At 38.3% G+C, this 10000-nt stretch overlaps 1 protein-coding gene across 2 annotated transcripts in view; it reads right to left on the bottom strand.

Moving 5' to 3' along the window:
• Positions 1-6584, bottom strand: part of LOC144957734 (uncharacterized) — a 116811-nt gene extending 110227 nt beyond the window's left edge. The window contains exon 1 of one of the 2 annotated variants that reach the window (XM_078889121.1): positions 6381-6584. The gene's annotated coding sequence lies outside the window, so the exon portion shown is untranslated. The remainder of the gene's footprint in view (positions 1-6380) is intronic. The other variant, XM_078889122.1, reaches the window with a different exon arrangement.
• Between the last annotated feature and the right edge of the window lie 3416 nt (positions 6585-10000).

Genomic DNA, 10000 nt, shown 5'->3' with positions numbered 1-10000 from the left:
CATGAACTAAATAGGTCAGGGCAAAAGCTTTATTTAGGTCTTTTCAACTAAGGATCAAAACTAAGATCTTCTGATTGCTGAATAGACATCTTAGTCGGCCACGTATCATACACAACTTTAACGTTTTATAGAAGGAACGAATTTGACATCACTCAGCTCTTTCTTATCATTTTAGACAGCCTGTTGGGAGGGATTAGTTCTCACTAATGCATATCAATCAGACTTTTGATGGAACGAAACTGGCGTCACTCAGTTCTTTGTTATTGTTTTTAATCAGCCATTTTCATGAGTAGTTCTCACTAAATTATATCAATCAGACTACGAACGTTTAAGGTTACAAAATAGTCTTGTGTGTTTGAACATTCCGGCTGGCGAATGTTGTGAGATTTTTGGCTAAACGAACAGCATCAATAAGCGTTAAATGTTACAGTTTTATGTGTTAACAACAAGAGATGAAGTGAATAGGAAAGTGCCAGAAGACAACAGAGAATGTGTGTTCTTATGTTTAATTTGGCTGGCGATGTTGTGGGTAATTGACCTAAACGCATAGCATTAATTGAACGGCGTAAAGAACCAGGGATGGCAGTGAGTGCAAAAACGCATTCATTACTCACCTATAAAAACAACACAGTTCGAAAGACGATATCAGGACCACCTATTCCAAGTATGCCTGAAAACGAAATAGTTTAGGCACAGACGTGCTCATCTATTCCACTGCACCAACACATTTAATTTAGCCCTACACAAACGCTCGCACTAAAGCGTACACCAAAACACTCACACATCAGACACATACGAATAGAATAATGGCATCACTTGGTTCTTTGTCATTGTTTTTTAGACCACGGCTTGCATGATTAGATGTGATTAAAGCCCCCTATTTTGGTGCTATGCGTTCAAGTAAAATACTCATCCGCTAGCCAGATGAATGGTAACAACACACAAAACTGTGTTACCTTAAGGGACGGTTTGGGTCTTTTCTAAAGAAATTTTAATTACCTGCATTGGGCGGTTTTAATCATTCTGTATCGTCAGTATAAGTTAAAAAACATTTTTGGTGGAAAAAAATACATTATAATAATAATAATAATAATAATAATAATAATAATAATAATAATAATAATAATAATAATAATAATAATAATAATAATAGATCTTTATTGTCCATAAATATGGCAATTTGTCATTTAGTTACACTTGTTAATTCAGAAAAGTGAGTGGAGCAGGCACTTATGTTGGTAACAACAAGATATGAAGTGAGTAGAAAAGTGCCAGAAGACAATAGAGAATAAAAATTTTCGCGGCGGTGGTGGGGTTTGAACCTGCGACCTTATTGGTACGACAACTCCGCCTGGCAGGTGAGAGCGTGGCTCTACCGTGTGAGCTATCCACGAACACAAAAATATTCGTTTCAAACCCAAAGTCATTTCTAGATCCCTCTCTCACCCACTTCTTGAGACCGCCGATTCGTTCACCACCATCGCGAAGTAATTTTGACCAGCAGTTAAGCTTAATAGCCAATATTCTCATCACAAACATATAACATAGAAACGATTGAGACATTGAGTATGCTCCGGTGTATGGGGTGAATTTTTTAATTCAGAAAAGTGAGTGGAGCAGGCACTTATGTTGGTAACAACAAGATATGAAGTGAGTAGAAAAGTGCCAGAAGACAATAGAGAATAAAAATTTTCGCGGCGGTGGTGGGGTTTGAACCTGCGACCTTATTGGTACGACAACTCCGCCTGGCAGGTGAGAGCGTGGCTCTACCGTGTGAGCTATCCACGAACACAAAAATATTCGTTTCAAACCCAAAGTCATTTCTAGATCCCTCTCTCACCCACTTCTTGAGACCGCCGATTCGTTCACCACCATCGCGAAGTAATTTTGACCAGCAGTTAAGCTTAATAGCCAATATTCTCATCACAAACATATAACATAGAAACGATTGAGACATTGAGTATGCTCCGGTGTATGGGGTGAATTTTTTAATTCAGAAAAGTGAGTGGAGCAGGCACTTATGTTGGTAACAACAAGATATGAAGTGAGTAGAAAAGTGCCAGAAGACAATAGAGAATAAAAATTTTCGCGGCGGTGGTGGGGTTTGAACCTGCGACCTTATTGGTACGACAACTCCGCCTGGCAGGTGAGAGCGTGGCTCTACCGTGTGAGCTATCCACGAACACAAAAATATTCGTTTCAAACCCAAAGTCATTTCTAGATCCCTCTCTCACCCACTTCTTGAGACCGCCGATTCGTTCACCACCATCGCGAAGTAATTTTGACCAGCAGTTAAGCTTAATAGCCAATATTCTCATCACAAACATATAACATAGAAACGATTGAGACATTGAGTATGCTCCGGTGTATGGGGTGAATTTTTTAATTCAGAAAAGTGAGTGGAGCAGGCACTTATGTTGGTAACAACAAGATATGAAGTGAGTAGAAAAGTGCCAGAAGACAATAGAGAATAAAAATTTTCGCGGCGGTGGTGGGGTTTGAACCTGCGACCTTATTGGTACGACAACTCCGCCTGGCAGGTGAGAGCGTGGCTCTACCGTGTGAGCTATCCACGAACACAAAAATATTCGTTTCAAACCCAAAGTCATTTCTAGATCCCTCTCTCACCCACTTCTTGAGACCGCCGATTCGTTCACCACCATCGCGAAGTAATTTTGACCAGCAGTTAAGCTTAATAGCCAATATTCTCATCACAAACATATAACATAGAAACGATTGAGACGTTGAGTATGCTCCGGTGTATGGGGTGAATTTTACTTCATATCTTGTTGTTACCAACATAAGTGCCTGCTCCACTCACTTTTCTGAATTAAAAAATTCACCCCATACACCGGAGCATACTCAATGTCTCAATCGTTTCTATGTTATATGTTTGTGATGAGAATATTGGCTATTAAGCTTAACTGCTGGTCAAAATTACTTCGCGATGGTGGTGAACGAATCGGCGGTCTCAAGAAGTGGGTGAGAGAGGGATCTAGAAATGACTTTGGGTTTGAAACGAATATTTTTGTGTTCGTGGATAGCTCACACGGTAGAGCCACGCTCTCACCTGCCAGGCGGAGTTGTCGTACCAATAAGGTCGCAGGTTCAAACCCCACCACCGCCGTGAAAATTTTTATTCTCTATTGTCTTCTGGCACTTTTCTACTCACTTCATATCTTGTTGTTACCAACATAAGTGCCTGCTCCACTCACTTTTCTGAATTAAAAAATTCACCCCATACACCGGAGCATACTCAATGTCTCAATCGTTTCTATGTTATATGTTTGTGATGAGAATATTGGCTATTAAGCTTAACTGCTGGTCAAAATTACTTCGCGATGGTGGTGAACGAATCGGCGGTCTCAAGAAGTGGGTGAGAGAGGGATCTAGAAATGACTTTGGGTTTGAAACGAATATTTTTGTGTTCGTGGATAGCTCACACGGTAGAGCCACGCTCTCACCTGCCAGGCGGAGTTGTCGTACCAATAAGGTCGCAGGTTCAAACCCCACCACCGCCGCGAAAATTTTTATTCTCTATTGTCTTCTGGCACTTTTCTACTCACTTCATATCTTGTTGTTACCAACATAAGTGCCTGCTCCACTCACTTTTCTGAATTAAAAAATTCACCCCATACACCGGAGCATACTCAATGTCTCAATCGTTTCTATGTTATATGTTTGTGATGAGAATATTGGCTATTAAGCTTAACTGCTGGTCAAAATTACTTCGCGATGGTGGTGAACGAATCGGCGGTCTCAAGAAGTGGGTGAGAGAGGGATCTAGAAATGACTTTGGGTTTGAAACGAATATTTTTGTGTTTCGTGGATAGCTCACACGGTAGAGCCACGCTCTCACCTGCCAGGCGGAGTTGTCGTACCAATAAGGTCGCAGGTTCAAACCCCACCACCGCCGCGAAAATTTTTATTCTCTATTGTCTTCTGGCACTTTTCTACTCACTTCATATCTTGTTGTTACCAACATAAGTGCCTGCTCCACTCACTTTTCTGAATTAAAAAATTCACCCCATACACCGGAGCATACTCAATGTCTCAATCGTTTCTATGTTATATGTTTGTGATGAGAATATTGGCTATTAAGCTTAACTGCTGGTCAAAATTACTTCGCGATGGTGGTGAACGAATCGGCGGTCTCAAGAAGTGGGTGAGAGAGGGATCTAGAAATGACTTTGGGTTTGAAACGAATATTTTTGTGTTCGTGGATAGCTCACACGGTAGAGCCACGCTCTCACCTGCCAGGCGGAGTTGTCGTACCAATAAGGTCGCAGGTTCAAACCCCACCACCGCCGCGAAAATTTTTATTCTCTATTGTCTTCTGGCACTTTTCTACTCACTTCATATCTTGTTGTTACCAACATAAGTGCCTGCTCCACTCACTTTTCTGAATTAAAAAATTCACCCCATACACCGGAGCATACTCAATGTCTCAATCGTTTCTATGTTATATGTTTGTGATGAGAATATTGGCTATTAAGCTTAACTGCTGGTCAAAATTACTTCGCGATGGTGGTGAACGAATCGGCGGTCTCAAGAAGTGGTGAGAGAGGGATCTAGAAATGACTTTGGGTTTGAAACGAATATTTTTGTGTTCGTGGATAGCTCACACGGTAGAGCCACGCTCTCACCTGCCAGGCGGAGTTGTCGTACCAATAAGGTCGCAGGTTCAAACCCCACCACCGCCGCGAAAATTTTTATTCTCTATTGTCTTCTGGCACTTTTCTACTCACTTCATATCTTGTAGTTACACTTGTTATAACGTTATATGATAACTGTAACAGTGAACAGATATATCACTCCTTATTTTCTCTCTCTCTCTCTCTCTCTCTCTCTCTCTCTCTTCTCTCTCTCTCTCTCCTCTCTCTCTCTCTCTCTCTCTCTCTCTCTCTCTCTCTCTTTCTTTCACACGTGCGATATACACAACATAAACATATTCATTTCGTTTTCAATTTGTTACAATTGTGGCAATTCGACACCAAAAATTATCATCATTATCAATTGGTCAGTTAATCTAACATTAAATAAATTAATCAGTTAATCAGTCAACGAATCAATCCTTGGTTTTGCTGTACCATATGAAATATTCAAAATTTTTATTGCTGATGGAACGAACGTTGATTTATACTTGTTAGTTCTACATTTAATCTGACAAAACCTTCTCCCAGATGGTAAAAGTTATCTGTGTTGATACCCGTTTTGCGACCTGATTTGGGGGTCTGGCATAAAATAAAACATAACAATCTTATGGCAAATTTTTCGCAAAAACTAATGAAGGAATAATAATCTCAATATTCTTCCCTCTTGTAGGATGGGATTTTTATTAGAACATAACAAAGTTGCGAATCAAAATTTTACGACAAAATTGATATTGAAAATTTATAAGTGGATTATAGATAAGTCAAAATGCACATATCCTATCCAAAAAAAATATCTCTATAGTGACATAATACATTATCGCTGTGATAATTGTGAAACTTTTCAGACAATTTCATTTAATAGATTCTGAGAAATATTTGACACAGTATCCCATAGCCCTAGAAAAATGACATAATGAGAAAATAGCAAAATAGCTTTCCGTTTTTCTTACTTTTCTTATTACTTGTATCCTTTTCCACTATAGATATATTATATCGTGATTGTATAGTATATTTTGAGAAGTTGGACTTCAATAATATTATTTTTAAGATAATAAAATATCGTTTTCCACCAAAATTGCAAAATCAATTTTGAAGGATTTTCCTAATAACTAGACCCAACCCCCGCTTAGCGTCACTGGCAGACAAAACATGTGAGTTCAAGACCTAAACGCAAAGCATCAATGCAACAAAATAGATAGAACGAAGTTGACGTCACTCAAGTCTTTGTTGTTGTTTTTTGACATCCATGTGTATGAGTAATTCTCACAAAACTGTATTAATCAGACTATAAGTAGTGTGCGCTTGGCTAAGAAGCTCACAACATTGCCATCCGGAATTATAACGGACTAACACACAAAACTATGTGTAACCTTAAACGTTTATTGTCTGGTTCATACAGTTGAGTGAGAATTACTCATAAACGTGGATGCCAAAACAATAACAAAGTCGCGAGTGACGTCAACTTCATCTATTTATAAACGTTCAAGGTTATGCATAGTTTTGTGTGTTGGTCCGTTGTTTTGAGTTTCTTAGCCAAGCGCACAGCATACATTAACACATAATAAACCCTCTCATAGGAGTGGTCGAGAAATGACATAAATTATGTGGATAAATGAAGGGACATCTAATGCCATAAAATATCGACATAATTGTTATAAATGAATAACACAGAACAATAGCACAGCGGTAGACGTAACATCAGCTGGCTTTTAAGTTATTACTTACCAATCAACATGTGTCCAGAAATTATTGGTCATGGTGACAGTAAAACAGAAGATCGCACATCACATAAAATGAATGCAACACGCAATGACACTAATCAATAATGATAATGATAAACAGTACCGATATCATCCAGGCCCTAACTATCATGCGTCCGTCTCAGTCACTTGCTGTTAGTGTTAGATAGAATCTCCCAAATACTATGACTATTATACATTGTGAAGGTATCAACGAACACAAGTCACGAGCTGGGCATGTCTGTAGCAGATACGTTTTCAATTTAAAGCCAAGATATGTGTAGAAAAATAACCAAGTTATCAATCCCCTTTTTTTTTTAATGGAGAGAAAGATAAAGTGAGTAAATGTCACTCATATAAGACAAACAATAAAACACAAATATGTAAGGTTATATATTCGTGTTTTGTTGTTTGGGTCCTGACGAAGGCCAAGGGTCGAAACGTTGTTTGTTTTGTGTTGTTCTCTTATATATATGAGTCACATTTACTCACTTTATCTTTCTCTCCATTTTATTGGCTCTTTTGGGCACCTCTAGTTTGTTTTTTTTTTTCTTGTTTTTTTTTAAAAAACACCATGCTTACATAACTTTTAGTTTTAACAAAATGATGATTGGATAAAAATAACTTTTAAAAAGATTGGTCTCATTGTCTGGCCGATAGAATCAGTCGCAGACACACAAGAGGTACGTCGTCTGCAATTTTTAGTTTGTCATTATAAGATATGGTTTTGGTCAGAATATCAGTTTAAAAAACATGAGTGTATGAATGAAATCACTCGATGAGGTATCAAATACTTTTAGATAATATGATGAAAGCAAATTTGTCAGGATATTGTGACCTGCTGTTTTGAGAACAACGCAAAGATTCAAATTAAGCCAATTTCATGTCACGACTTTGGCCATGAAATGTTGAACTGGTGAATAAGCTCAAATTACCATAGACTCAGAGCATCGACAATAACTGCGATTCTAGAATCAGAGATGTAAATTGTACGATGAAAGGATATTATATTGATTTTTACACACCCCGTTATTCGATAAAAAAAAATACCGACGACAAATAGTCAAGCACCTATCAGTTGAATCTTGTTTTCCCTGTAGGATTTATATGTATTTAGATATATTATTATATCATTATCTATGGAAGGGAAATCGATTTTGGTTTTGCAGCCATTCTATGTTTTGTGCGTCTAACATCTGTAAGTTGTTATATCTGGTAAACAATATAGTGTTCACGCAGACAAAATGCATTCTCAGTGGGCGCACGTGCAGTGTGTGTGTGTGTGTGGGGTGTGTGTGTGTGTGTGGTGTGTGGGTGTGTGTGTGGGTGTGTGTGTGTGTGGGTGGGTGGGTGTGTGTGTGTGTGTGCGTGTGTTGTGTGTTACTTCTGGAACTAGGTTAACGTTGTGTGAGTGAATGAAGGAGTTCAACTTTTCATCACCATAGTGCCTAAAAGATGTGCTGTTAGGCGGGTTTTGAACACGTAAACGAGACATGTGGGTTTGTTCTGGGTTTTCTTTTTTCTGTGTGAGCTTTTTAACCAGTTAAATGTCGTGCGTACTCTGGAATAACTCGTATTTAAATATTTGGCCAGAAAACTCGTACTTTAAATATAGATCGATTTAAAATGATCCTTGTCTTGGAAAAAAACTAAACCTGAGACTTCTCAATGTCCCAAGTTTGAGAGGTTTTTTTCTTTTTTTGTTTTTTTTTTTCACCAAGATGAAGGTCTTTTTAACCGATCAATATTTGAAGGACGAGTTTTCTGGCCAAACTTTTAAATACGAGTTGTTGTTTTTTTTCCAGAGAACGGCATTTAACTGTTTTAACAAGGGGCGTTTGGATGGAAGATGTGATGTAAGCGGAAGATGTGATATTATGTAAGCGGCGAGTAGGCTGCCAATTCCACTCATGCTTCAGTGTGATTGTGCTTATTATGTGGTTCTTGCTTGTTTTATTGAACAAGTATGTGTATGAGTATCTACTATTGTTCTTTTTTGTGTTTTTTTGTTGGTTTTTTTTAATGTTCTCTAAGTTTTTATTTCATTTTTTTCCCTTCTTTATCATTGTTGTTCCCTTTTCTTTTTTCCTTTTTTCTATTATTTTTTATTATTATTATTATTTTTTTAATTGATAAGAATTTCATTGGTGTTTGAGTTTGTCTGTTTTTATTTGTAGATGTGATTGGGCGTTAAAAAGAGGAGAGGGGGTGGGGTCTATGCTTGGCTAAGAAGCTCACAACATTGTCATCCGGAAGAAGTATACCGGACCAACACACTAAAACTGTGTGTAACCTTGAACGTTTATAGTCTTGTTAATACAGTTAAGTGAGAATTACTCATAAACGCGGATGGCCAAAAAAATAACAAAACCAGTTACGTCAACTATTTAGGTAAATCTCACTTAACTATATTAACCAGACTATAGATAGAATGCGCTTGTCTAAGAAGTTCACAACATTGCCATCCGGAAGTATAACTGGCCAACACACACAACTGTGTGTAACCATGAACGTTTATAGTCTGATTAATACAGTTTAGTGAGAACTACTCATAAACGCAGATGGCAAAAAACAACAACAAAGACCAGAGTGACGTCATCTTCGAACTATGTATAGATAAATGAAGATGACGTCACTCAGGACTTTGTAAATGTTTTTTTGCCACCCATGTTTGTGAGTAATTCTATAAACGGTTAAGGTTACACATAGTTTTGTGTGTTGGTCCGATGGCAATGTTGTGAACTTCTTAGCCAAGTGCGTTCTATACGTTAAAGGTCACACGCAGTTTCGTGTGTTGGTATGTTAATTTGGCTGGCGGATGTTGCGAATATTTTAGCATCAATACAATTTTCGGTGTTGTCGTGTTTCGGTTTGTCCGAGCGAACGTGGGGAACTGTCACTTATCCAGTATTTTGATTCGTCAACATCGACATCTATAGATAGTTCGAAGATGACGTCACTCAGGTCTTTGTTAATGTTTTTTGCCATCCACGTTTATGAGTAATGCTCACTGAACTGTATTAACCAGACTAGAAACGTTCATGGATACACACAGTTTTGTGTGTTGGTCCGTTATACTTCCGGATGGCAATGTTATGAGTTTCTAAGCCAAGCGCAAACTATCTATAGTTTTTTCCCACCTCTCTCTCTCTCTCTCTCTCTCTCTCTCTCTCTCTCTCCTCTCCTCTCTCTCTTCTCTCCTTTCTTTCTTTCTTCTTCTCTCTCTCTCTCTCTCTCTCTCTCTCTCTCTCTCTCTCTCTACCGTGTGTTGTTGTATGTGTGTGTGCATGCGTATGTGTATGTGTGTGCGTGTGTGTGAGAGAGAGAGAGAGAGAGAGAGAGAGAGAGAGAGAGAGAAATCATGGCAAATTAAACATATCAACACACAAAACTGTGTGTAACTTTTAAAGTTTATAGAGGGAACGCAATTGAGTTCACTCAGCTCTCTGTTACTGGTTTTAGACAGCCATTTTAATGAAGAGTCATCACCAAATTATATCAATCAGACTATAAAGGTTTAAGGTTACGCAGAGTTTCGTGTGTTCTTACGCTATATCCGGCTGGCGGGTGTTGTAAGCTTTTTAGATAAATGCATAGCACCAATAG

The sequence above is a fragment of the Berghia stephanieae genome, chromosome 12, assembly GCF_034508935.2.
Source record: "Berghia stephanieae isolate SIO BIC M18660-M18661 chromosome 12, UCSD_Bste_1.3, whole genome shotgun sequence".
NCBI classification, from domain to species: Eukaryota; Metazoa; Mollusca; class Gastropoda; order Nudibranchia; family Aeolidiidae; genus Berghia; species Berghia stephanieae.
Note: the sequence above shows the minus strand (reverse complement) of the source record. Positions and strands in the feature narration are given on the sequence as shown.